Genomic DNA, 27,888 nt, shown 5'->3' with positions numbered 1-27,888 from the left:
GGCTTACTGATCATGTTAACAGCGAAAGTGAAGCGCTTTTCCACATTGACCGACGAAAGCAGCGGTTTTTTTCGTGCCACTCTGGAAGAGTATTTATGGCGTAGAATAACCTGGCGTACTGTTTCGTGTGAAACAACCAAGTCAAGTTCTTCGTCAAGTTCCTTGGCCAGAGTCCTGACCGATATTTGCGGATTCTGATTAATTTTCCTCATGATTATGCGGTCTTCCCGTTTGTCTATCTTCCTTTTACGGCCACCTCCAGATTTGGTTTCCAGTCTCCCTTCGTTTTTCGCGCGACTTAGGACATTGTAAATTGTTTTCCTTGATACTGAAAACATGTCTACCATGTCTGCAACAGATTTGCCCAACTGGTGATTATAGTAAATCAACTGGACAACGTCAAAGCTTAGTCTTTTGCCAGGCATTTTAAAAATTTCAGAAAGTTAGTCTGTAGATGTGCACCGGTCAAAATTTCGCAACCAAATCAAAGTCAATGCAAAAATAGAGCATCACTGAGCAACGCCAAAAGCATAGATTACAGTAAAGTCCCGTTTTTTCTAAGAACGAGATCAAAACAGAGCTCGAAAATGTAGTGGCCAGTTGTGACTCTAAAACTCCAGAGAACAGCTTGGGAAGTACGGCGCTCGCGTTCAACATTAACTCTGCTCTTTACAAAAACAAGATAAGAGATCAATTACAAGAGAGCAGTAGTTTAAGCTTCCATTGAAGAGCTTAATGTCTAATTTAGAGAAGCAGCGTGGATTTGTGGGAGTTATGTTTTAAAGCTTTACTAGAAATCATAATTCCGTTAGTCGTGGAAGCTATGTGTAAGCTTTGCTTAGCATCGTACGATTACTCCGTTATCTAGGGAAGCAAGGTGTAAGCTTTGTCTAAAATCGTACGATTACCCCGTTGGTTGTGGAAGGTAAAGTTCCGATCGTAAGGGCTAATGCAAGTAATAGAACTTCTGGCTAGATCATTGCTATAGTGAAGCTGCGCGAATTCGGATGTGTCTTTTTATACAAATATATATATACAAGTGAATTTGAAAACGTTGTGCAATCAAACACGTGCCAAGTAAATTGAAGTTCTGGTGGACTACATTATTCCTTTTTTATTAAAAAAAAATAAAAGGTATTTGGACCTTACAATAGTGACACAGCTTTAACAGTCTCGTATCATAGGGCTGGAAATCTTACTACGTTCGACACTGGGAAAGAAAAACCAATTGACCCCCCTCCAAGAACGAGGTCGTCAAAGTCCATCGATTTCTTAGTAGATCTGGGAAAGACCTCGGATTTCCCAGGAACCAGCATCTACATAAACCAACGATAACTACAACCAAATAAACCAGAAAGAGCCGTTCAAAGATATACCAGAGTGAAACCCGAAGTTATGTGGATGCATACTTGAGCTGAAGTACATTTTGGAGTAAGACGAGAAGAATGGTTTTCTTGCGAGTTCGGAGAAACTAATATGCCGCCCTCGTCACCCTTCTCGCTTATGAATTAAGCGCGCGGCTAAGGCTTTCGCATGTAGTTCTTCGCAATGTGTGGAGTGGCTCTCAAACTGTGAAAATAAAACATTATTCTGCGGCGATCCACACTGCCGTTTAATAGTCGTCGTGTGAAAATGTACCAAAGTATTAGTTTTGAGTCTCGTCATGAGATTTTCCATTTATTAAAGATTAGGCTACGCACTAACTATTTTTGTATTGTCTAGATTTAAAAAGAAAAAAAAAAAAAACCAATAATGTATATAATTACCCATAATTAGAAATTAGCGCAAATGAAAACCACATTTTTTTAAGATCCGCCGTTGAGTGGCAAATCGTCGTCGTACGGGTATGGAAATGGAAAGAAAATCGGTGTTTCATCCGAATTAGAAGTGAAGACCTGTATATTCATAATTTTTCTCCCTTCCTCAGAATATGTTCCTACGTCGCCCCTTGAGCTCAACGGACACGCCGGATAATTCGTATAAAGTATGAGTGAGTTACGAAACTTCCTTAAACGGAATTCTCGATTATTTTTGAAATATATATCTGTCTGATAAAACTTCTATTCTGGTATATAAAACAACCATATCCGTGCCATAATTTAAAGCGGATCGGCTACTAATTTTTCTTTCACGTTTGCCTTCTAGTTATATAATTATCATATTTTTCTCTTCTTTCCAATTTAATTTCTTTTACGCCATATTCTCTACACATAAGTCCTATATACATATACACATATAACTAGGTATAACTGGATACTATTTCCTCCTTCTTTATTTAATTACTTTATGCTAAGTTTATACTTATCTGGAAAACCATGAAGTCCAAACCCTTAAATTTTGAATTATTAAATAATAATTAGTAGATAATAATGGAACATTAAACCTTTCGTGTTTGTCCTGAGTAGAGCCTGAGGAAGTCCGATGATCAAATAGAGATGCGCTCGATTAGGGTTATGCTGTCGATTAAACGGCATACAAAGGTAGGGAGGGTAGAGAGGGGGTCAAAGTCATCTGAGTTCCCCAAGAGCGACGGAATATAGCCTGACTATTTGTCGGTAGTCGGTTAAACAGTTAGTTAAAATTCACATTCTTTTCTTTTTGATTTCTTTTGTAGAGTTCCTTTTGAACATTAAATCAAGTGTACCTAAAACATCTTTGCGAATGTGTTCGTATAGCAGATAGGAGAGTAGGAAAGATCCCACGACATTCCGGCGAGCTAGTTAGAGCATGGCTAGAGGTACACGTTCCGAAATCCTGCTATACTATTGGTGTCTGACCGTCAAAAAAAGTATGTACAACCTCCATCCGTACATACAATCTCACACCTCTACGAATATGAATTTCTGGCACATTACAAAAACGAAATGTGTAAAGAGTTTCTTGACAGTGTCAAAAATGAGTAATCATTGTTTTTGTTGTTTTGTAAGTTACCTATTTATAGTTTTGTTATTTTTTTTTCACTAACTACTTTATAATTAATCCCTGAATGGTTATGAATTAAAAAAATTTGATAAATTTGAACTAAAGGCCATTATTTTCTTATCCAAAGTCAAAAAATTTAATTTATTTTCAGTGTGTAAAGAGTTTCTTGACATACTGTGTGTATGTACAATTACTCCATTTTCTTTTTCCATTTTTCTTTTATATTTTACTAAGCTACTAATAATTCGGTTCAATTGTATAAACAGAAAGAATTCGTTCGCTTTTAAAACGGATGTTTGTTTCAACAAAAACAACGTTCACTGTAGGTCAGCGGTGGCCTGTTCATTTACTCCAACAACAAAAACAAAACACGCGTAAAAATACGTACCTGCTTGAGCCAAGCCGCACAAATAAGGGTTACTTGTTGTTTTTTTTACAAATTTGACTTTTTATACAATTGAGATTTTCTTTATTTACCGCGAAACATATTATTAATTATTTAAACACTGCACTTACTTGATAATAATAATAATCACAGCACTTAACTTCGCTTCGTTTGCGCACAATTTGACGATTGCAAATAGCAAATGCAAAGCGAAGAAAGAACGAGGGGGAACGTTGTGAGTTGCTGAGGAGACCGCAACTCCTTTATTTATACCCGATATTTAGTCAATGCGGCTCTCCTCCGGCAGACGCCGCGAATATTAAACTACACGACAAAGAGTGCGTGCGAGAGAGACAGCAAGTCAGTCAGAACGTGTCGTCGGGCGCTGCGTAGCCACTGCAAATTGATTTGTTCCTTTCGGCTATAAAAATGATCCGATCTGATCCAGATTCATCAACCGGATATCGGATACCGGATTCTCGAATCTGCAATATTGTGGATGCAATAGATTTTCGCGCTTTGTGGGGGCGGGGCAAAGTTTTGAAATATACTTGTAGCAGTGACATATCACAGAAGTCCGGATATAAAATGTCGTTGCTCTAGCTCTTATAGTCTTTGAGCACTAGACACTGATAGGGACGGACAGACGAACAGACGAACAGACGGACGGACGGACGGACAGACAGACAGGGCTCAATCGACTCGACTATTGATGCTGATCAAGAATATATATACTTTATGGGGTCGGAAACGATTCCTTCTGGACGTTACACACATCCACTTTTGCCGCAAATCTAATATACCCCAATACTCATTTTGAGTATCGGGTATAAAAACGAAGTTCTCTTCTACTGCGCACGGTCTGCAGAACCGAATTACTTTCGGCACGCGCGGAAAAGAAAGAAACAAAAGAGAAATCAAAGGGTTCGATTTGGCTGGCGTCAACGCCTAGATGACATTCGTCATCGCTCACTGCTGGTACAGACTGCAGGGTATTTATTTTTGTATGTCCATTTGTCCATACTTGGGCGGTAATTGTTTTGTTTCGGACATACTGTGTATGTCAAAAAACTCCTAAGGCACTGAAAATAAATTAGATTGTTTGACTTTAGGTTAGAAAATAATGGCGTTTGATTCACAATAATTAAATTTTTTGTTAGTTCATAACAATTCAGTGATAAGTAAAAAAATACTATATTTCCGACTCTTCGGCTAGAGATACACTCCCAAATTATAGCCGAAAGTTTTCCAAACTTTTCAGTCGGCATGATGTTTCGGTTTTCCAAAGCAGTTAATGGCTTGCGCTATACTCTGGGTGGACCTTCATTGTTGCATAACATAATTTTTGTTTCGTCGGAAAATATTACGTCATCCCAATACTCTGCCGGCTTACTGATCTTGTTTACAGCAAAAGGTAAGCGCTTTTGCACATTTACCGACGAAAGAAGCAGTTTCTTTCTTGCAACTCTGGAAGAGTACTTATGACGTAGAATGGCCTGGCGTACTGTGTCGTTTGACAGAACCAAGTCAAGTTCCTCGTCAAGCTTATTGGCCAAAGTCCTAACCGATATTTGCGGATTTTGGTTAATTTTCCGCATGATAAGGCTGGCTGATAAGGTCTGATAAGGTCGTTTGTCATCGCGACTTAAAACATTGTTAATAGTTTTCTTTGATACAGAACAACAGTGGAAAACAGTAGCTACGCTATCGTAGTCACTGAAATTTAATTGGTTCCTTCTGACTATAATAATTATTATAATAATCCGGTCTGTTATAGCTGTTATAGCTGTTATAGTCTCTGAGATCTCATCAGGACGCACATATAAACATGGCTTTATCGACTCGAATATTGATGCTGATCATGAATAATTATACTTTATAGCTTTGGAAACGCTTTCTTCTGGGCGTTACACACAACCACTTTCACCAAAAATCGAACATACCCCTGTGCTCTTTGAGTATCGGGTATAACTAATTTTCATTGTTAGTGTCGTATGCAAATGTACTGAAATGAGAATTTACCACTGTGCTACCAGCTCGCGTTGGATACCTATAACCATATTAAAATTTGCGTGCTGTTTTAATCCCTAACACAAGATCGATCGGACTGGACAGGCAGAAACGAAACTACCAAGATTGACTAACTACGCACACATAGAGGTTGCTCTGCACAATTAATTAACAACAGTAACGAGCAGCCCGCTTGGCTTCCTTCTCTAAATTAAAATTTAACATTTTCGTAGTCCATGTTCTTATTCTCTGAGAAACCGAATCGGAATGAATGCAGCAGAATAATGCGGCATATTTTTGGCGCGCGCCTCGTACGCTTTGCCTATTGCACCGAAAAAAATAATCTATAACATTATATTTTATACACATGTTTAATAACAATAAATTATCTACATATTTACATATTAAATAATACGTTTATATTACTTTAAATACAGCACGGCCTCCTTTAACAATTTTTGTTTGATGAAATTAGCTTCCTAATAAAAACGCTATTCATAAATTTTGCAGTAGCTACATATATTTGCTCAAGTAAGACAATGTTTTTTACGGTGCATTTACAGTTAAGTAAACAGCTGAAGATAAAGAGTATGTGTGAGAGGGACAGAAAATCAGTCAGAACATGTCGTCGGGCGCTGCGTAGCCACTGCAAATTTATTTGTTCCTTTTGTTTTCTTTTTTTTTGTATTTTTCGATGGTGTATCGGCATAATTTGCTCAAAATCGCTGCGCGGAGATATTTCACTTCTACGCGTCATGGCTCCGCGCGGAGATACATATGTATGTATGTCGGAGATATGACGCTTTCAAACGACATTTGTAAGTCCTCCAGAAAAAAAGCAACATAATTCCAATATTATGTCGCAATATTATCGCATGGATTAAGTAATAAGCAATCTTGAAAATATTTTGCGCTAATAAAAATTAATAAATACATTATAATAAATATATGTACATCGAACTTAAATTTGTATTTTATTTTTATTATATTCTTTATTTTTGCTATTCGAATTGAACGCAACGTCGCTGCTTACAACGTTGATGCCCTGAAGGCCAACGCTTGTCCGGGTGGAGGCACTCTTAACCATGTGTCTGGGACGGACTTATCTCGTTATTCGTTATCTCGGACTCGTTATCTGGACACTACTTTTTTCCAAAACTGTAATACATTTGTATTCGGCAATGACTTCATGTCTACATTAGTTTTTACTAATTTTATTCCACTTCTTTGGTGACTATCAACAGCTTAAAAAATCTGCTCAAAAATAGTCACAAAACATTCCATCACTAGGCGCAGCTGCCATCCCTAGATTTCCACAGCCCAGACAAAAGAACGGCATACACACACACACACATATACAAAGTAACGGCAAGCAGAGGCCCGAACTTCGGGCACAACCAAAGCGTCGGAATCCGAAAGCGGGCAGAGAGAGTGCCGACAGCGAAACACATACATAGGAGCAGCAAAAGAACCATGCGGATGTGCATGTGCCAAAGCGAGAGGGAAGAGACAGAAGCGGCTCAGTATCACCTCTGCCTCTGCTTCAATTTCACGTGGCCCACGGACTATAAAATGGAGGCCACATGCTGTCTTTTCCGCATTTTGCCAAAATTCGCCATAGCGCAATATATTATCGCATATACAGTCAGCACAACATTTATTCGGACACTCGTCTATATCAACTTTCTTTATAAATAACTTGAAAAGTATTTAAGTTTGAAAAAAAATTTTTATTTCATTATGAACATGGATATTACTACTACTAATTTCAAATCTAAAAACATAAAAAACCTTCTTTGGCATATCAAAAAAAATTAAAAGTATCAAAAAGGCTACTTTTTTACGCACAACAATTATTCGGACACTTTTTATTTTGTACGAAAAAAACTTATTGTCCCCAATTTTTTCTGATTTCAATATTTTGTGGGGCCGCCCTTAGCTTCAATAACAGCTTTTAGACGTCGGGGCATACTTTTTACCAAATGATTGGTTTCATTGGGATTAATTTTCTCCCATTCCGTCATCAGAGCCGTTTTAAGGATTTCCTTGGAGGAAATTTTATGTTTCCTAATTTTTTTTTCTAGCAAATCCCAAACATGCTCTATGGGGTTCAGATCTGGTGACTGCGGCGGCGTTTTTAACTGCTTGCACTGACACAACAGCCATTCTTGAACCAAAAACGAGGTATTTTTGGGGTCATCGTCTTGTTGAAACAAGAAATTCATCGCTTCAAGACCCAATTTTTTGACACTCGCCATTGAATTGTCAGTCAAAATTTTCTTGTAGATGTGTTTGTCCATCTTGGTCTCAATACACACCATTTGCCCAGGTCCAGCTGCTGCTTACACCCCCAAACCATTACATTTCCACCGCCATGCTTCACTGTTGGGATGAGGTCTTTCTCTTTCATGGCTTGATTATCCTTTCTCCATACTTTGGATGGTCCATCATGTCCGAATATATTATATTTAGACTCCTCACTAAATATAACATTCTCCCAAAAAGAATCTGGCTTATTTAAGTGAAGTTTTGCGAACTCCAATCTTTTTTTTTTGTTCACATCGGAAATGAAGTGAAGCATGGCGTCTTTTTCCCACTTTCTTCTTCAAATAGGCCCACAAATTTTCAATGGGGTTAAGAGCGGGACTCTGGGGTGGTGTATCAATAACTTTTTCACAGTTGTAAAGCAGCCAAGCTCTCACATTGGACTCTTTATGTTTGGGATCATTGTCTTGATAAAACTTAAATTTGGCCCTATTGTCCGTAATGAGACCAAATTTCTCCGCACTGCTTTTTAAATTTGTTTTTAAAATTTGGAGGTACTGTTTGGCATCCATTGTGTTCTCAATAAATTCAATATTTCCCACTCCTCGGCTAGAGATGCACCCCCAAATCATAGCCGAAAGTTTTCAAAGCTTTACAGTCGGAATGATGTTTCGGTTATCTAAAGCTGTTAACGGCTTGCGCCATACTCTGGGTGAACCATCATTGAAATATAGCATCATTTTTGTTTCGTCGCAAAATATGACGTCATCCCAATACTCTGCCGGCTTACTGATCATGTTAACAGCGAAAGTGAAGCGCATTTCCACATTGACCGACGAAAGCAGCGGCTTTTTTCGTGCCACTCTGGAAGAGTATTTATGGCGTAGAATAACCTGGCGTACTGTTTCGTGTGAAACAACCAAGTCAAGTTCTTCGTCAAGTTCCTTGGCCAGAGTCCTGACCGATATTTGCGGATTCTGATTAATTTTCCTCATGATTATGCGGTCTTCCCGTTTGTCTATCTTCCTTTTACGGCCACCTCCAGATTTGGTTTCCAGTCTCCCTTCGTTTTTCGCGCGACTTAGGACATTGTAAATTGTTTTCCTTGATACTGAAAACATGTCTACCATGTCTGCAACAGATTTGCCCAACTGGTGATTATAGTAAATCAACTGGACAACGTCAAAGCTTAGTCTTTTGCCAGGCATTTTAAAAATTTCAGAAAGTTAGTCTGTAGATGTGCACCGGTCAAAATTTCGCAACCAAATCAAAGTCAATGCAAAAATAGAGCATCACTGAGCAACGCCAAAAGCATAGATTACGGTAAAGTCCCGTTTTTTCTAAGAACGAGATCAAAACAGAGCTCGAAAACGAAATGTGTAAAGAGTTTCTTGACAGTGTCAAAAATGAGTAATCATTGTTTTTGTTGTTTTGTAAGTTACCTATTTATAGTTTTGTTATTTTTTTTTCACTAACTACTTTATAATTAATCCCTGAATGGTTATGAATTAAAAAAATTTGATAAATTTGAACCAAAGGCCATTATTTTCTTATCCAAAGTCAAAAAATTTAATTTATTTTCAGTGTGTAAAGAGTTTCTTGACATACTGTGTGTATGTACAATTACTCCATTTTCTTTTTCCATTTTTCTTTTATATTTTACTAAGCTACTAATAATTCGGTTCAATTGTATAAACAGAAAGAATTCGTTCGCTTTTAAAACGGATGTTTGTTTCAACAAAAACAACGTTCACTGTAGGTCAGCGGTGGCCTGTTCATTTACTCCAACAACAAAAACAAAACACGCGTAAAAATACGTACCTGCTTGAGCCAAGCCGCACAAATAAGGGTTACTTGTTGTTTTTTTTACAAATTTGACTTTTTATACAATTGAGATTTTCTTTATTTACCGCGAAACATATTATTAATTATTTAAACACTGCACTTACTTGATAATAATAATAATCACAGCACTTAACTTCGCTTCGTTTGCGCACAATTTGACGATTGCAAATAGCAAATGCAAAGCGAAGAAAGAACGAGGGGGAACGTTGTGAGTTGCTGAGGAGACCGCAACTCCTTTATTTATACCCGATATTTAGTCAATGCGGCTCTCCTCCGGCAGACGCCGCGAATATTAAACGACACGACAAAGAGTGCGTGCGAGAGAGACAGAAAGTCAGTCAGAACGTGTCGTCGGGCGCTGCGTAGCCACTGCAAATTGATTTGTTCCTTTCGGCTATAAAAATGATCCGATCTGATCCAGATTCATCAACCGGATATCGGATACCGGATTCTCGAATCTGCAATAGTGTGGATGCAATAGATTTTCGCGCTTTGTGGGGGCGGGGCAAAGTTTTGAAATATACTTGTAGCAGTGACATATCACAGAAGTCCGGATATAAAATGTCGTTGCTTTAGCTCTTATAGTCTTTGAGCACTAGACACTGATAGGGACGGACAGACGAACAGACGAACAGACGAACAGACGAACAGACGGACGGACGGACGGACAGACAGACAGGGCTCAATCGACTCGACTATTGATGCTGATCAAGAATATATATACTTTATGGGGTCGGAAACGATTCCTTCTGGACGTTACACACATCCACTTTTGCCGCAAATCTAATATACCCCAATACTCATTTTGAGTATCGGGTATAAAAACGAAGTTCTCTTCTACTGCGCACGGTCTGCAGAACCGAATTACTTTCGGCACGCGCGGAAAAGAAAGAAACAAAAGAGAAATCAAAGGGTTCGATTTGGCTGGCGTCAACGCCTAGATGACATTCGTCATCGCTCACTGCTGGTACAGACTGCAGGGTATTTATTTTTGTATGTCCATTTGTCCATACTTGGGCGGTAATTGTTTTGTTTCGGACATACTGTGTATGTCAAAAAACTCCTAAGGCACTGAAAATAAATTAGATTGTTTGACTTTAGGTTAGAAAATAATGGCGTTTGATTCACAATAATTAAATTTTTTGTTAGTTCATAACAATTCAGTGATAAGTAAAAAAATACTATATTTCCGACTCTTCGGCTAGAGATACACTCCCAAATTATAGCCGAAAGTTTTCCAAACTTTTCAGTCGGCATGATGTTTCGGTTTTCCAAAGCAGTTAATGGCTTGCGCTATACTCTGGGTGGACCTTCATTGTTGCATAACATAATTTTTGTTTCGTCGGAAAATATTACGTCATCCCAATACTCTGCCGGCTTACTGATCTTGTTTCCAGCAAAAGGAAAGCGCTTTTGCACATTTACCGACGAAAGAAGCAGTTTCTTTCTTGCAACTCTGGAAGAGTACTTATGACGTAGAATGGCCTGGCGTACTGTGTCGTTTGACAGAACCAAGTCAAGTTCCTCGTCAAGCTTATTGGCCAAAGTCCTAACCGATATTTGCGGATTTTGGTTAATTTTCCGCATGATAAGGCTGGCTGATAAGGTCTGATAGTTTGTCATCGCGACTTAAAACATTGTTAATAGTTTTCTTTGATACAGAACAACAGTGGAAAACAGTGGCTACGCTATCGTAGTCACTGAAATTTCATTGGTTCCTTCTGACTATAATAATTATTATAATAATCCGGTCTGTTATAGCTGTTATAGTCTCTGAGATCTCATCAGGACGCACATATAAACATGGCTTTATCGACTCGAATATTGATGCTGATCATGAATAATTATACTTTATAGCTTTGGAAACGCTTTCTTCTGGGCGTTACACACAACCACTTTCACCAAAAATCGAACATACCCCTGTGCTCTTTGAGTATCGGGTATAACTAATTTTCATTGTTAGTGTCGTATGCAAATGTACTGAAATGAGAATTTACCACTTGCTACCAGCTCGCGTTGGATACCTATAACCATATTAAAATTTGCGTGCTGTTTTAATCCCTAACACAAGATCGATCGGACTGGACAGGCAGAAACGAAACTACCAAGATTGACTAACTACGCACACATAGAGGTTGCTCTGCACAATTAATTAACAACAGTAACGAGCAGCCCGCTTGGCTTCCTTCTCTAAATTAAAATTTAACATTTTCGTAGTCCATGTTCTTATTCTCTGAGAAACCGAATCGGAATGAATGCAGCAGAATAATGCGGCATATTTTTGGCGCGCGCCTCGTACGCTTTGCCTATTGCACCGAAAAAAATAATCTATAACATTATATTTTATACACATGTTTAATAACAATAAATTATCTACATATGTACATATTAAATAATACGTTTATATTACTTTAAATACAGCACCGCCTCCTTTAACAATATTTGTTTAATGAAATTAACTTCCTAATAAAAACGCTATTCATAAATTTTGCAGTAGCTACATACATATATTTGCTCAATTATGACAATGTCGATATGTCGCTTCTACGCGTCATGGCTCCGCGCGGAGATACATATGTCGTTTGTAACACGGCGGAGATATGTCGTTTCAAAACGTCATATCTCCGAGCGGAGATATGACGCTTTCAAACGACATAAGTACTCCAGAAAAAAAGCAACATAATTCCGCCGGCAAAATGTACTGGGCGGAGATATGTCGTCGAAGATATGACGCTATGCCCTTTTTTTAAAATGTATATTTTAATTATTAATTATAGTGAAACACAAGTATTGAGCATATTTTCGACATCTTTATTAAAAAATAGATATGTTGCACGCCTAAAAGATTTTGTTGATTTAAGTACAAAAAAAAATTGTTTAAAGGTTGCCGTAGAGAGGAGAACGCTTTTATCAATGGGCGTTGAAATATAAAAGATTTAAATTTATATTTAACTCAAAGTCAAATCTTCAGTCAAAAACTTCACGCCTTGCTCTTCCATTACATTTAAAATAACTTCATCTTGTAAGGAAACAATTCTACTTGCAGTGTGGGCTAAAAGACTTTGAAGCGGGACCTCTGCTCGTGTCTCCACTGTGAAAATTATATTCGGCCGACAGTCTTTCTTCTGGTCCAAAATTTTGTGTTATGAATGGTGAGATAGGTGTCGGCTTCCTACTGGGTCCTGTACAGCCTTGCGAACTAATTTGGCCTTCTCTGGGCATAAAGATAGAAGTTTTAGAACAAAAGCGAGGTCGTATCTGCCTCGTTTTCGTGCGGCCATGCTTGCCGCTGGAATCAACAAATTAATGTTTCCTCCCTCTGAAACAAAAAGATCGGCAGCCTGCCTTTTTCGTGCTCTGCGACTTTTTTTGGAATATAGAAGTACATGGCGTCTCACTGACATTAAGGCATTTGGGACGGCTACACTTGCTTGTTTATCGAGCCAATCCACATATTTCTGTTGAAACATCTTGTTACGACCCGCCGCTTTGCCACCCAGGCCTATCGTTCCCAGCTAGCTCACGGGGAAGTCAGGGGTGTTTCCGACCCGATAGACCAGGGGACGGATGAACAAAAAGAAAAAAAACATACAACAAAAACAAAACTAACCTTTTGACCAGGCTTGTCTCGTTGGCACTCTCGTCAGCGGGGATAGTTGGTATCCTTATCCCTAGCAGGGTCATTTTCAGGGTCCCGCTCTTCTTCTCGCTCTCGTCCCACCCAACTACAGCTCTATACTCACTCATTATTCTTTTTAAATTTTCATTTTATATCCATTATATTTTCTTCTTTATCATCTTGAACATTATTAATTAATAATCTAGGTTTACATAAAGAAAACAAATACTAACAACAACAAAATGGATGAAGGTGTGTGATGTGGATTCGTGTATGTGCGTGTTTATTTGTTTTGGAATTATTCCGATCGGGATTCCTTTCCCGGGGGGTGTCGGTGTGGTAGTGGCAACAGCGTGTCTCCAGTCGGTGCTCCGCTGGATTCTCTCTCGCACCAGGTTTCCGGCCTGGCCAGTACCGGGCTGCTGCTGCCGATGTCCGCCACTACCGCTGATGTTGATGCCTGTCCCTGCTGTCTTGGAGGGATCTTCGACTCCACGATCACCAATGTTTTCTTATTTTTTTCAGGGCACGTGCGGCCTCCTCTATTTTCTACCGGAAACTCTGATCTTTTTTTTCTTCCTCGTCCCGCTTCCTTCCACGCAACTCTGCCTCCCAGGATCCACAACAGATGCCGCTGTCTTTTCCTTCTCCAGGCCTGACAAAACCGCCCATAACAATCTTTATATTTGACCTTCATTTTTTCCATTTTGTTGTCAAACGATAACCAATTTTGTTGGTGGTATCATTAAAGGCTGTATTAATTTAATTTGATATATCGTCGTTTTAAAAAATTTGACTACCGCAAATTCTCTGAATTCCATACGTCAAACAACTCTGCATTTTCGAATTTGAGGTTATGATCTATTAATGCAAATTTCAAGAAATGTGGCGAAAAGTTGCATTTCGTACTATACACACATCGGCATAAGTATTTTGACAAAAATTATGCACAACATATGCGGTTGTAACTCCTTATTTTTTCAAAGTAGAAACTATATTTATTTATCGTAGATAGGTATTATATTAAGCTATTAACAATATGTAAAACGAGGGGGAACGTTGTGAGTTGCTGCGGACACCGCAACTCTACAGTTATACCCGATACTTAGTCAGTTTGGCTCTCCTCCGGCAGACGCCGCTAATATTGAACGACACGACAAAGAGTGCGTGCGAGAGAGACAGAAAATCAGTCTGAGCGTGACGTCGGGCCCTGCGTAGCCACTGCAAATTGATTTGTTCCTATTGGCTATAAAAATGATCTGATCTGATCCAGATTCAGCAATCTGATAGATATGGTCATTATCTATGATTCTGCGTTTTTAGTTTTCTCGAATGTGCAATATTGTGGATGCAACAGATTTTCGTCCTTTGTGTGGGCGAAAGGGGGTGGGGCGAAATTTTGAGATACACGTTTTATAGTAAGATCTAACAGAAGTGCGGATACCAAATTTGGTTACTCTAGCCTTAATAGTCTCTGAGATTTTTGAATATCCCCAGATTTTCGTCCTTTGCGGGGGCGGAAGGGGGTGTGGCGAAATTTTGAAACAAACTCGTCTCGGTCCGATATATTAGGAGGGTGGATACCAAATTTGGTTGCTCTAGCTTTTATAGTCTCTGAGATCTAGGCGCTAATGTTTTACTCTAAGCAAAGCCGCCTATGCTACGTGTGTGTTAGAGAGAGACAGGGCGAGAAAAAATGAAATTGTTTTCTTGATGCTGGCTATAATAATAATACGATCCAATTCAGATTCCGCAGTCTTAAAGATATGGTCATTCTCTACAATTTTTTGTTTTCTCATATCTTTAAAATTGTGGATGCCACAGATTTTCGTCCTTTGTGGGGGCGGAAGTGGGCGGGGCGAAGTTTTGAAATATTTTTGTAGCAGTGACATATCACAGAAGTCTGGATCCAAAACATCGTTGCTCTAGCTCTTATAGTCTTTGAGCACTAGGCGCTGAAGGGGACGGACAGACGGACGGACGGACAGACGGAAAGACGGAGAGACGGACAGACAGACAGACAGACAGGGCCCAATCGACTCGGCTATTGATGCTGATCAAGAATATATATACTTTATGGGGTCGGAAACGATTCCTTCTGGACGTTACACTCATCCACTTTTACCACAAATCTAATATACCCCAATACTCATTTTGAGTATCGGGTATAAAAAGTATGATAAGTGGGTTTATTGTGAAATGAAAACTAATTATTCCCAAACAGACGGTGGCATAAGTATTTTGACATTTTATAAAATTAAAAAAAAAACAAAAACGAATGGAACGAACTACCTTTTTTATGATGAATCAGCAAAATATACATATATCCTCCCTTTGCCTCTATCACCTTTTGCAGACGTACCGGAACGGACTCCATATATAAGCCAGCAGAATATCTCTCCAGAGTGTTTCACCTTTTAGATTTTATTCTCACGGTTCCTTGTCAAATTTGGAGTCCGGTTTCTTTTTATATAAGACCAGAGATTCTCGATAATGTTTAAGTCTGGGCTCTGAGGCAGCTAATCCAAAGTATTAACCCCAATGTCCTTCAAGAATTGGGTAACGACTTTAGCTTTATGACACGGGGCGTTGTCCTGTTGGAAGGTAAAGGACTCCCCAATAAAATTATCTCCAAATTATCTCTAAATTTCGCAAGCCATTGTAGGCGACGCATCCTTAAAACATTATGGTCCCACCTCCATGGATCGCTCTTACACATATAGGTGCCACTTTTTTGCGACGTTCTTTTCGCTCCATACAATTTTTTTCCAAAATTAAAATTGTTCGCCGATAAATTTTTTGGCAAACTCAAGGCGCTTTAACTTATTGCGCTGTGTTATGTGCAGTATAGCTCTGATAATATATGTTCCAAAATCAGTTTCCTTAAGACGTCTACGTATTGTCCGTTCACTGACATCAAAATTTCCTGTTTCCTTCAAGTCATTGGCAACCGATCGAGGAGTTCTCAAGAAATCCTGCTTAAATTGCCGCAAATTAAAAGTGTCTACCTTGGCAGTTGTCTTTCGTGGTCTGCCACAACGTGTAGCGTTTTTTTCAGTGTTGGTTTTTATACCCGGTACTCGAAGAGTATAGGGGTATATTAGATTTGTGGTAAAAGTGGATGTGTGTAACGTCCAGAAGGAATCGTTTCCGACCCCATAAAGTATATATATTCTTGATCAGCATCAATAGCGGAGTCGATTGAGCCCTGTCTGTCTGTCCGTCTGTCCGTCCGTCCGTCTGTCCGTCTGTCCGTCCCTATTAGCGCCTAGTGCTCAAAGACTATAAGAGCTAGAGCAACGAAATTTTGTATTCGGACTTCTGTGATATGTCACTGCTACAAAAACACTTCAAAACTTCGCCCCGCCCACTTCCGCCCCCACAAAGGACGAAAATCTGTGGCATCTACTTTTTTAAAGATACGAGAAATCCAAAAACGCAGAATCGTAGAGAATGACCATATCTTTTAGACTGCAGAATCTGAATTGGATCGGATTATTATTATAGCCAGCATCAAGAAAACAATTTCATTTTTTCTCGCCCTGTCTCTCTCTAACACACACGTAGCATAGCCGGCTTTGCTTAGAGTAAAACATTAGCGCCTAGATCTCAGAGACTATAAAAGCTAGAGCAACCAAATTTGGTATCCACACTCCTTATATGTCGGACCGAGACGAGTTTGTTTCAAAATTTCGCCACACCCCCTTCCGCCCCCGCAAAGGACGAAAATCTGGGGATATTCACAAATCTCAGAGACTATTAAGGCTAGAGTAACCAAATTTGGTATCCGCACTTCTGTTAGATCTCACTATAAAACGTATATCTCGAAATTTCGTCCCACCCCCTTTCGCCCCCACAAAGAACGAAAATCTGTGGCATCCACAATTTTGAAGATACGAGAAAACTAAAAGGGCACAATCATAGAGAATGACCGTATCTATGAGATTGCTGAATTTGGATCAGATCGGATTATTTTTATAGCCAAAAGGAGCAAAACAATTGGCAGTGGCTACGCAGCTAAGCGTTCGCCCTCTCTATCTCCATCTCCCTCTATCTCTCTGCCCTGCAAAAAATAAAAACAATCGCCGGCAATGCAAGCCCTACACTAACTGCTGGCAGGCGATGTCTTTTTCTTAGTTTTACCCTCAACATTCTGACCAATACCCCTTTAGCCAAAAAAGAGGGATACCCGCTGCCCCGATGCCCCTCTCTCTTCAAACAAGCGCACCGCGTTGTCTGCTTATCCATGTCTCAGTTCAATCACCCCCTATTACATTAACAAATCAATCTGTCCCTTTGCCTACAAAGAGACTAAATAGAGAGAGACACCAAGCATGCCCAGCAATATCACTTGTCCAAAGAGCAAGAGCAAGAGCAAGAGCAAGAGCAATGAACATAAATTAGGGAGTGGAAGGGGGAGTACCGAATGCAAGTGTGAAAGTGATATTAATGCCTATAGAAAGAATGAGAATTGTCTGTAAAAAAAAACCGCGAAATCTAAGCACCAGGGGCTCTCTCACTCTTTCCTCAAGCCAAAAAGAGGGAGAGAGCATCACCCAGGCCAAGGCAATTGGTAAACAATTTGTTAGCCGTTACAGTATGGGAGGGGGACACGAAAATGTTTTCACTCCAAATATGCGTATGGAAGAAATGAGAAAAAAGCCGCTCCATTTTTTTTTGCGTTATTTGAGTTATTCTCTTAGTTCTCTGTCCTACACGGACAAGTGTTCTCTCAATAGAGCAAATGTCCATACATACAAAAGCTGAAAATGTCTAACAAGGTGACGTTATCACCACAGCTCCTCTCTTTCAGCGATTATCATACGGCACCTTATTGGTGAATTCACCTTCTATGTCTATTTGGAAAACATGAATTGAATTGTCCGTTTGTTCCGCATGCTTCTCTGCCCCACTCAGAAAAGAGTTCTCTCAACTGTCTGTTCACATCCTTACACATTTACATATGGATGCAAGTGCCTTTATTAACAAGATGACGTCATCACCACACTTGCTGTCTTTCGGCGATTATCATACGCCACCTTATTCGTGCATTCACCTTGTAAGTCTCTTTCCGCATGCTTTGACTCCGTTCTCTCTTTCTTGAGTGACTCACTCGTAAAAAGACCGCGAAATCTCAATAGGCTGTGTTTTGGTGGGACCAGTTGATATCGAGCCAGGCAGAGCGATAGAGACTTTCCGATTACCTATTTCGAATTAAACCCATTCAAACTAGTTTAGCTTTTAACTTATTAAATAAAAGTAGTGCTTGCTTATAAAGGTATAGGGCCTTAGTTTTTCTGCGCCGATCGTTAGTTAGAAACTAATAACAGTTTCTAACTATCGTCGTTGCTTCGCGCGCTTTTCGGTGCCTCTGCTGGCGTCACTGGAGGCTGAGGCCGGACGTCGCTGCCTGCATAGCGGCTGAAGACGGACGTCGCTGCTGCTCTCGCCAGGGGATCGTCGCTGCCACCGATTGCTGGCGCTTTGGGAAGTTAAAAGTTAATTTACATTAATTATATATAATATTATATAATATATAATATTATATAATATATATATATAATATATATATAATTAAATATGCGACACTTCAGTTTACGTTTTAAAAAAGGTTTTATTCTTCACTTAAACTTTAGCGTACATTGATTAGTTATTTCCCCGACGATGACTGAGGTCCGAAGTCTTGAACGGAATTAACTTTGGTTGAATTCTCCGACGGTGTCGCGATTGACGTTTGTCTTGAACAGAACTGAGTTGGCTTCTTAGATGCAGACTATTTATATTATGATGCTCGGTTTGGGATTCGGATTTGGATTCGGAGGCGTTGGCTTCGACTTCGGCTTCGGAGATGGAGTACGTGACTCGATCGATATGTGGGAAAGGCGGCTTTTGATGAAAGGCTTCCGCTGCGTATGATCGGTGTTGCATTACTTGGGGGTGGCTGAGAATAGGGCCTCTGATTGGTCAGCTAGGATGGTGTGATTCTTGAGAATCGATTCGTAATTGATCTCTGAAGAGTGGCGTGATTCTGGTGCGGCTGGATTCTAGTGCGGCTGGATTCTAGGGCGGCATCTATTGTTTTATGTTCAACTTCCAGTTTAGGGTGTTTGTTTACATTGCCTGCAATCGGCTGCGCGTGGTCCATTTCGAGCGTGAGATTGTTTATGAGGGTTCGAAGCTGAGGGTGTCGTATTGTTTATAGTATTGTGGGTGCAGGGTAATAGACATAGACAAGGGTATGCGGAGCATGGACTATAGATATGTCACTATATATATATAATTATAGTTTTATAATATTATTATTTAATATTATTTATTATATTGAATAATATAATATATTATTATATTATATTTCATTATTAGTTATATTATTATTATTTATTTTATTGTATATATAATATAATATAATATATTGTTATATTATATTAATATAATATAATATAATAATATAATATGCAATATAATATATTGTTATATTATATTAATATAATATAATATATTGTTATATTATATAATATATTATTATAATTATTATTATTATTATATACATAAATACATATATTATATATTTACTATATAGTTTTTCTTATTTTTTTTATTTAATTATATTTTGCATACATTTTATCATGCCTCGTAAGAATAAGATATCTGCTTTGCAGCTGTCTCAGGGACGCAAATTAAGATACAGGTCTAATAGAGATAAAAATTCAGAAAATTTAGAAAATTTAGAAATTGTTGAAAATGTAATAGATGCAGACCCTGAGTTCGTTGAACCAGTTAGAAACCAAGAGCTAGAGACGGAGGGACCAAATCAAGAGACTGCTTGGCAGGTTTCCGGTGTAGGTCAGGAAGAGCAGGCAGCCATCCCTGGTGAACAGGTAGAGAATACTGTAGGCAATAGTGATGGCATAAATGAACAGAATAAACGACAAGTGTCCGTGCGTCAGTCCGTACGTTTACGGAACCAACATGTAGAGAATATAGAAGAAAGAGTAGAATTGAGAACACGACAGGGGCAAGTGGTCAACACTGAGCGTCGGTTCAAACGCAGAAGGAGCCAAAGGTATAGGGCTACAGAGCAGGCACAAAATACCGCAGAACATGTACTGAGACGAACAGACTCTAGCAATAGACGTCGGTCTAGACGAAGACAGGACTCGGGCTATAGGGCGCGTGAGCAAGAACACAATACAGGAGAACATATAGTTAGAAGAACAGACGCACAGATTAGACACGAGGAGCAAGTGGCCGATACTGTGCGTCGGTCCAGACGGAGAGAGGACCCTGACTATAGGACAAGATAGCAGGAACAGAACACTGTAGAACATATAGTTAGGCGAACAGACGCACAGATTAGACACGAGGAGCAAGTGGCCGATACTGTGCGTCGGTCCAGACGGAGAGAGGACCCTGACTATAGGACAAGAGAGCAGGAGCAGAACACTGTAGAACATATAGTTAGGCGAACAGACGCACAGATTAGACACGAGGAGAAAGTGGCCGATACTGTGCGTCGGTCCAGACGGAGAGAGGACCCTGACTATAGGACAAGATAGCAGGAACAGAACACTGTAGAACATATAGTTAGAAGAACAGACGCACAGATTAGACACGAGGAGCAACTGGCCGATACTGTGCGTCGGTCCAGACGTCGACAGGACTTGGACTATAGGACAAGAGAGCAAGAACGGAATACACAGAGAGGCGACAACGCATACGTTTAAATAATGAAAGGAGACGTATGTTAGCAAGAGAGCAGGATAGAAATCGCAGGGTACAAGAAAGGAACTTAGTAGATCGTAGGCGTATCTCGCGAGCGCGAGACACTCTGGCACGCCAAGCTGCTCGTGCCGCAGCACGACAGTTAGAAATTGACGCTGCCAGAACGGCTAGTCAAAGAGTTAGCCAATATAGGAGCGATAGCAGCAATAGAGTTGAGCAAAATTTAAGAAACGCCTCCCGAATGCAGCAGGAACGAGCAAATATCTCCCAGGAAGATAGGGCTCAGATAGAACCCAGAATCAGGCTTAGTGGCCTAGAAGCTCTGAAAGTAGTTTATAACAGGAATGTAAAGCTGGGTCCTGATCAGGTTTGCCTTTCTTGCAAAGGCCTGTGGTTCCCCAAACAAATTTGTAAGAATCCTCGCGTCCTTTTAGAAAGTGATTGCGAGTTTAGTGGTGAAATTTTCGCTCTTGAAAGCCTTTTAGAATTCCCTTCTGATTGCCCAACATTAAAATTCTGCAGAACATGTCATAGCAACATTAAGAAGCGTATAAAGCCTAAGCTTTTCTTCAATGAATAAGATTTCCCCATGCTGCCCGACTGCTTAAAGGGGCTTACTCCATTAGAGGAACGACTGATTTCTCCTCGACATCCATTTATGATAATTAAGCCTATATTGCCTGGGGGGCGAGGTCAAAATGCCATTAAAGGGGCAGTGGTAAACGTCCCTATTTCGGTAAGCGATATCGTGAAGGAGCTTCCACGAGCTTTCCATGAAGCCCAGGTAATTCAGCTCCACCTCAAACGCAGAAAAGAGTATCTTCATGCTTTCATGGCTGAAACCATTAGACCTTCCAAAATTTTTGAAGCACTTCGTTATTTAGTTACCACAGATTTGTATAAAAAGCATAATGTTGTAGTTAACGAGCAATGGATCTCTGGTTTCACATCCGATATTGTTCCTTTCGTAGCATCTCAAGCAGACGCAGCCTTTTTAGAAAGTATGCAGAATAGAGATAGGAATGTAGATACGGAGCCGGCCCATCCCGACAAGGAAGTAGAAGCCGAAGAGCTCAACCCTGGAGGTCAGGAAACTCTGCTTGAAAACAACATACCATTTGATGATAGTATTATCAAAATCGCACCAGGTCAAGGCCAACGACCTCTCGACATGATTCTAGACATTGACTCGGAAGAGTTATCCCTTCCCACAATTTATGCAGGCTTCAAAGGACAATCTTCGCAAAGTTTTACAACCATTGTTAGATCAAAGCTTCGAAATGTAGATAGGAGAGGTTGTAGAACTGACAAACTATTCTTCAATTATAAGAAGTTAGAACTCATTAAGATTCGAAATAATATTTCAATCTGCTTACGTAAGCGGAGCACTTCCAGTGCAGTAACGGCAGCTAACGCTCTTAATGAGAATTTCATAGGGGGGCTTATTAACCACGATGAGGGATATAGGGTTCTTCGCGATATTCGATCGACTCCGGCTCACTGGGAGGATGAAAAGAAGAAGGTTATGGCCATGATTCGTCAGTTCGGCCTGCCGATTTTTTTCATTACAATGTCTGCTGCTGAAACGCGGTGGCCAGAGTTCCTTGTTTTGCTCAAAAAAAACGTAGATAGGGAGATCATTAGCGAAGAAGAAGCAATGAATCTACCCTACACCGAAAAGGAGCGTCTTATCAGGGCAGATCCAGTTACTTGTGCTAGGTATTTCGATTATAGGTATCGCGAGATTTTAAAAGTTATGAGGAATCGGGAGGGCATTTTCGGGGAAAACTTCGTCATCAAATATTATTGGCGTGTTGAATTCCAACAAAGAGGTTCCCCCCATATTCACGGCATGTTTTGGCTGAAAGATGCCCCAGCAGTGGACTTAACCAGTACAGAGTCAATTTCAACAGTTATAGCCTTCATTAACAAACATATTACAGTAGATGTCACAGACTCTGAATTAGCTCCGTATGTTGAATACCAAAAGCATCGGCATAAGGACATGTCATGTCTTAAAAAAGCCAATAAAAGTGGAAAAAAAGTTTGTAGATTCGGTATTCCATACCCTCCAATGCCCCAAAAGGAGATATTGAGTCCACTGCCGGAGGAAACTCCAAACCTTGATTTTCACCAAGGAAATTTTAAGAAAATTCAAGACCTACCAAATTCTGATCAATCCTCTGATATGATTGATCACTTGAGCATATTTGAGAACTTTCTTTCGCACGAACAAGTGAGCCTCAATTACGAGGACTACAAATATGCAATTTCTTCTGGTTTAAAGAAACCACACATTTTTCTAAAAAGGTCATTTGCTGAAATTTGCGTTAATGCTTATAATAAACACATCATTTCAATGCAAAGGGCCAATATGGATATCCAATACATTTTGGACCCTTATGCATGCTGTAGCTATATAATAAATTATATAAATAAAACCCAAAGGGATATTTCAAAGCTTATGCGCGAGGCGGCAAAAGAAGTTCAAGGGGGCAATTACACGATAAGACAAAAGCTACAGCATATTGGTCACAAATATCTGGCACTGAGATATCTGCTCAGGAAGCAGTATATTGTTGTCTAGGCATTCCGTTGTCCGGAACTAGCAACAAATGTGTTCAAGTAAATACTTTCCCTCCAGAGCAACGAGTTCGAATGCTCAAATCCACAAGCATCCTACAAAATATGCATCAGGAGTCCACTGACATATTCGTCAAAGGATTGCTGGAGCGGTATGAACAAAGACCAACTGATCTTGAGGGCCTGTGTCTAGCCGATTTTGCAGCAAATTATGAATTTTCTAAAAGCGGGAAAAGAACTATCCAAAATAGAGATGATGAAGAGGACGAAGAAAATGAGGCACAAGTAGAAGTTTTTATCCCTCTCCGCGATAATAGTGATTTTATTAGGGAAAGAACTAATCCGTCCATTTTAAAATATATGAGGTTTAATATAAATACAGATAGGTCAAACTATTTTAGAGCATTAGCTATGCTGTTTTATCCGTGGAGAGATGAAGAGAAAGATTTAGTGAGCGTAAATTGCGAGGATCCTTATAATAATAATCAGGATTTGGTAAATTCAAATTTCCAAAAATTCAATGCATTAGGAGATTTGGAAGATGCGCTTAGGAGGGCCATGGAAGCCGAAGAGAATAGGGAGGAAGGTGAAGAGGTAGTTGATGAGGCAATTGCTGAGGAGTTTAGGGCTCTAGCGATTCCAGAAATAAATTCCCAGATAAATGTTTTGAACTTGAATGACCACGCCAATGTTTCCCTTAATATTTTAGTTAATTTGATTAGATCGCTTAATTTGAAGCAAAAAACCTATCTCACCCATGTTCTGCATAATGTGAGAAATAAGGCAGTTTTTTATGAGTTTGTAGGTGGCGGCGCAGGCGTCGGCAAGAGTAGAACCATATCTACCATTTTGCAGACCATTTCCCAGGAGTTTAATCGTAGACCAGGAGCTAACCCAGAAACTGTTAAAGTTCTGCTGCGTGCTCCCACAGGAAAAGCTGCATTTGGTATTGGAGGTGCCACACTTCACTCAATGTTTTCTTTACCTCTCAATCAATCCAACCATGCTTTTAAACAATTGGGTCCAGATTTTTTAATTACCTTGCGTTCAAGATTTATTGATCTTAAAACTCTTATAATTGACGAAATTTCTATGGTCGGTGAAAAAATGTTTTCATATTTGGATATGCGCCTAAAACAAATATTTTCAAGGCCCGAGAGTCCTTTCGGTGGCATTTCTGTTATCGTGTTTGGCGATCTAAGGCAGTTATGTCCAGTAGGTGATCGTTGGATATTCAAATCCTCATCAGGAGCGCATAATCCATACAGTGCGATAGTTGGCTCTAGTCTCTGGGATGGCTTCAAGTTTTTCGAACTTACAGAGATAATGCGACAGCGAGATGACCAACCTTTTGCAACCGCTCTAAATAACATGGCATCGGCCGTAATGACGTCAGAAGATATTCAGTTGCTTAGGGACCGAATAGTTCACGGCAGTGAAGCACCAAGAGATGCGATCCACTTATTTTATAGCAATAGCGAGACAGATAAGTACAATAAGGAGAAGCTATCATCGATTATGAACGCAGAATATACTTCAATAGCTTTAGACTCCATCAAAGCCGAGCATCTTAACCCAGAAATCAAAACAAAATATCTGGACTCTGTTAAGAGTTTCAAAACTTCGAATACACAAGGCTTGTGCACTTCATTGGTTCTCAAAACCACGGCTAAATATATGATGACAGTCAATGTAGATACATCAGATGGTCTTGTTAACGGAGCCACTGGTGTTTTAATGCAGATAGATCTCAGCTCATCCAATACTCCCGAACTTCTTTGGATACATTTTCTCGAGGAAAGCGTAGGAGTTAACGCACGGTCAAAGCGCAGCCATAGTAACGAATCTTCTTGGACCCCAGTTCAGAAAACTACAAAAAGTTTTCAATACCATCAAAACGAACAAGTTACTATTGATCGAAAACAGTTTCCGATTGTAGCTGCAGAAGCTATAACTATTCATAAGAGTCAGGGAGCAACATACAGCAAAGTGGTCGTCCACACTTCATCCAATATGCAAAGAGAAGCATTGTATGTAGCTTGTAGTAGGGCCACCAGTGCGAACAGACTTTATATCGTTGGACCACTCATTCCTTCGAGACCCAAGCGGGACTGTCCTGTCGCGAAAGAGATGGAGAACTTGCGTTCCGCTAAGTTACTTCACACCCACTTCGATTGTTTACTCATTCCGTCCGAATTAAATATTTTCTTCCATAATACGGAAAGCTTGCACTGCCATTTTATCGATGTCTGTTCTGATCAGATAATGCTCAAATCTTCTATTTTGTGCTTCGTTGAGGCTTCCACATACTCAAATGAAGCTTATAATATTCCTGGCTTTTCCACAGCAGTGCGGTTAGATTGCCAGTCCGTAGCCAGCGGAGCTAGACCGAAAAGAGGCATTCTAATATTCGTTAGGAATGAACTTTTGAATCATTGTAGTATTATTGAAAGTAATCGATGTTATGCGGATTCCGGGAACTTAGCATCTCCAGTGTTCGAGTATGCTTTGTTTAAGTACAAATCTGTCGGTTTTATTGTTATTTACAGAACCCCCACGTATCCGTTGCGAAAGTTCGAAGCAGAATTTGAGGTCTTATTTCAACGGCATCCATTTTTAGATAGAAATTCCGTAGTGTTAGGAGATTTTAATTTATGCCTTCGTTCCCTTTCAGGTTGCTGTAAGAAAATTTATGAATTCCTTTCAGAAAGGAATTGTAGGTCATTGTTAGATTTGAACTCGTCCACAACCAATTGCGATACGCATATTGACTGGGCGTTTTCAAACATTTCCGATAGCAGGGCCACCGCGCGCACTTTTGAGACTATCTATAGTTATCATAGTGGAATTTTAGTTAATGTTAGAGAGGCAGAAGACTAAATTTTTTTGGTAATCAGGCATTAGTGTAAATATTTAATATTTTTTATTATTTAGCCGTATTCTGAATTATATTAATTCTTTAATCTTTACCTTTGTTAAACTTTTTTTTATTTTTTTCCGTTTTATTATTTTGTTAATTAAGTTTAGGTTGAAATAGGTTTATTATTAATCATTTCTATGTATGTATATAGGTATTCTTGTTAGTTTAGATATTTTTTATAAAGGATTGGAATCCTTTTTTTTAATTTTTGGGGAATATGGAGCTTAAAAATGCTTTTAAAAGCAGCTCAAGTCGACTCGGAGGTCCCCAAGATTATATTTTGGCTAGAGTGACCCCATTGCATCGTGATGGCCTCCCCGTGGTGATCCCTGGGTACCAATTTAATGTATTAAATTGGGAGCTAATTCGAACGGCGCTAACGTATAAAATATATTTTATAACTTACATACATGTATGTATGTAGATAATAAGCTCACGTATGTATATGTATACTGACTGAGTACCGGGTATGGCTCACAACGTTCCCCCTCGTTTTAAATTTGTTTTTTGATAGCAGATTGTCTGACGTGAAATATACTATAATCTACTGATATTTTGCACTAAAATACCAGAGTTGAACTTCACTATTATTTCATTTTGAAGATATTCACTGAATTCCTTTCGGTTACTCATATTTCACAAATTATTGAACGAAAAAAATTTGTATCAGCATTTACAATCTCTACTGAGATAATAGGTAACAATGGTTTCGCTTTCGATCACCAGCAGAGCAATGCAAATTAATTGAAGTTCTGACAAAATACTTTTGTCCAGCCAAGATCAGATTACGAATGAGAATATGCATTCATGTACTTAGCGTTAAATCAGATAAGAGAGCTGTAACACGTAGCAATTCGTCTAAATTCAACGCTAAACGTTGCGTAGAGTTTGTCAAAATACTTATGCCGACGTGTGTATATGTACATATGTACAAGAATTTATAAATCTACGACACATAAAAGGTTTCAGGGTGGGACTAGGTAGGACTCACTTTGTACACCTTTTCAAAAATTAGTTTTCATTACAAGTCGGCACATGTTGAAGGCCTCACTTTAACCTTCAATTACGAAGACATCACAACAACTCGGGTAAAAACCCGACTGATTAAGATTCATCAAAAAAATGTAATCAGGTCTTAGCGTTTTTTAATTTTTGAGAGATTTAAAATGGTTATTAATATGGCACTTTTTCACTTCACGTGCTTTACGATAACAACAGTTGGGTTGCACAGCTGTTTTTTCCAAATGTGGCGCCATCTATGGAAATTTCGGGTACGCAGCTTTGATGGTCACTCTTTTTCAAATGCAGAGTGATCAAAACCAGGTTTTAATTTTGACTTTTAAGAAACAGAAGAATATATGCAAACAATCATCTAATGACACAATTTGTGAAACTATTTAATAAGGGAAGAGAACATCGATGGCATATCTTCAAGGAGTTTGCAGAGGCTTTAATTGCCATGCATTTTCAAAAGCGCTACTTCATTTTGCTCCACCGCAGAAGAATAAAGTCTTTGTTTTATATTTACCTCGGGTTATCCTAGTTTACTTAACTTAACAAATTTGGCCTGGTTTCATCAAAACACAAGTCAGGTGTTCTCAAGACGCAACAACCTGC

The 27,888-nt window shown here is 39.3% G+C and overlaps 1 long non-coding RNA gene across 1 annotated transcript; it reads left to right on the top strand.

Annotated features, from left to right (window-relative positions):
• The first annotated feature begins 5,992 nt into the window (after window positions 1-5,992).
• On the top strand, window positions 5,993-7,466 carry LOC108165142. The gene is made up of 3 exons (XR_004474744.1): window positions 5,993-6,135; window positions 6,369-6,477; window positions 6,562-7,466. It is a non-coding gene; the product is annotated as an uncharacterized LOC108165142 (long non-coding RNA).
• Window positions 7,467-27,888: the final 20,422 nt, after the last annotated feature.

The sequence above is a fragment of the Drosophila miranda genome, chromosome XL, assembly GCF_003369915.1.
Source record: "Drosophila miranda strain MSH22 chromosome XL, D.miranda_PacBio2.1, whole genome shotgun sequence".
NCBI classification, from domain to species: Eukaryota; Metazoa; Arthropoda; class Insecta; order Diptera; family Drosophilidae; genus Drosophila; species Drosophila miranda.
This window is presented reverse-complemented; position numbering and strand designations above follow the sequence as displayed.